The 2,092-nt window shown below is 40.6% G+C and overlaps 1 pseudogene; it reads right to left on the bottom strand.

The window, feature by feature from the left end:
• The window catches only part of LOC102767096, a 2,135-nt pseudogene extending 878 nt beyond the window's left edge, over positions 1 to 1,257 (bottom strand).
• Between the last annotated feature and the right edge of the window lie 835 nt (positions 1,258 to 2,092).

The raw sequence follows: 2,092 nt of genomic DNA, 5'->3' as shown, positions 1-2,092 counted from the left end.
GTGCCCCAGCTCCTGCACATCCCCACCAGGGGGATGTGCCCGCAACCCAGGTACATGCCCTTGATCAGAATCGAACCTGGGACCCCTCAGTCTGCAGGCTGACGCTCTATCCACTGAGCCAAACCGGTTTTGGCTCGAAGATTTCTTGAATATGTTTTTTTAATTTGAACCTTGTCACCTTTTCCTTTCAAGAGCATGGCATCATCTTTGGTCACAATGACCTCTCCAACTTTTCCTAATTCATGGGGCTGAACATCTTCTAGATTGAGAGTCAATCCTTCTTCCCCAAACACGACACCACCAGTAGCAATACCCATGCCTTTAAGCTGGTTCTTCTATTGTACTTAAAACCTGGAGCTTTGACTGCTATAACCTGAAGGCCAGCTTTTAGCCTATTCAAAACAAGTGTACTTAGAGCTTCTCCATCAACATCTTCAGCAATTATGACCAGGGGCTTACGGTGAGCATTGGCAATTTCAAGAGCAGGTACGATGGATTGAACACTAGAAATGTTCTCTTCACTCAACAGAATGTATGCATCTTAGAAATCACATTACTGACATGTTGCTGTATTAATAAAGTATGGAGAAATATAACCTTGATCAAACTTCATGCCTTCAACAATTTCTAAGTCATCATTCCGTGTTTTTCCATCCTTTATAGTGATGAAGCCTTTCCTTCCAACCCTTTTCATTGTGTCAGAAATTAGGTTGCCAATTTCTTTGTCTCCATTTGCAGGAATTGTAGCAATCTTAGCTATTTCTTCAGGGGTTGTCACAGGTTTAGACTGCTTCTTAAGTTCAGAAATTACAGCACCAACAGCTAACATCACACCTCTCCTGATTTCCACTGGAAATCAGCACCTTTACTGATCTTCTCAAAGCCTTCCTTGGCAATGGAGCATGCCAGCACAGTAGCAGTGGTGGTGCCATCCCCACCCTCTTCATTTGTATTATTGGCAACATCTTGAACAAGTTTAGCACCAATATTTTTATATTTATCTTTTAAGTCAATGGACTATAATGGTCACACCATCTTTTTTACTTTGGGACTTCCCCAGCTCTGTTCAATAATCACTGTTCTTCTCTTTGGCCCCATTGTAATGGCTACAGCATCGGCTAAAAGGTCTACACCTTGAAGCATTAAGGCTCGAGCCTCTGCACCAAATTTTACATCTTTGGCATATGCCCAAGTGACATGAGGAGCCAGTGCCCTGAACATGGGCCTAATCTGGTGGACTGTGTGTAATCGAAGCATTTCTGCAGGGCAGTGGCAGGGCATGCAGGAGGCAAGGCAGGCCATTGGTGGTGAGTGAGCTTGTTGTCATATTTTTTATCTTTTTCTTTTTCTTCCTCTTCTTAAAGAATACCCTTCAACATTTCATATAATACTGGCTTAGTGGTGATGAATTCCTTTAGCTTTCTCTTGTCTGTGAAGCTCTTTATCTGACCTTCAATTCTAAATGATAGCTTTGCTGGGCAAAGTAATCTTGATTGTAGGTCCTTACTAGTTATCACTTTGAATATTTCTTTCCACTCCCTTTGACTTGCATAGTTCCTGTTGAGAAATCAGCTGACAGTCATATGGGTATTCCCTTTTGGTAACTAACTGCTTTTCTCTTGCTGCTTTTAAGATTCTCTCTTTGTCTTTAGCCCCTGACATTTTAATTATGATGTGTCTTAGTGTTGTTTTGTAATCTGGTGTAGTCTTCTTTGGGTTCCTCTTGTTTAGGACTCTCTGTGCATCCTGGACTTCTATGCCTATTTCTATCATCAGGTAAGGGAAGTTTTCTGTCATTATTTCTTCAAGTAGGTTTTTAATATCTTGCTCTCTTTTTTTCTGGCACCCCCATACTGTGAATGTTGGTACACTTGAAGTTGTCCCAGAGGCTCCTTACACTATCTCATCTTTTTGGATTCTTTCTTCTTTTTGCTCTTCTGGTTGAGTGTTTTTTGCTTCCTCATATTTCAATTCATTGATTTGATTATAAGAATTCTCTACTCTACTATTGAATTCCTGTATATTATTCTTTATTTCAGTGAGTGTATGCATAATTTCTAACTTGCCCTTTTCCATGTTTTTGAAGGTTTCT

This window comes from Myotis davidii, unplaced genomic scaffold (genome assembly GCF_000327345.1).
Source record: "Myotis davidii unplaced genomic scaffold, ASM32734v1 scaffold517, whole genome shotgun sequence".
NCBI classification, from domain to species: Eukaryota; Metazoa; Chordata; class Mammalia; order Chiroptera; family Vespertilionidae; genus Myotis; species Myotis davidii.
The sequence above is the reverse complement of the archived record's forward strand: the minus strand, read 5'-3'. Positions and strand labels throughout refer to the sequence as shown.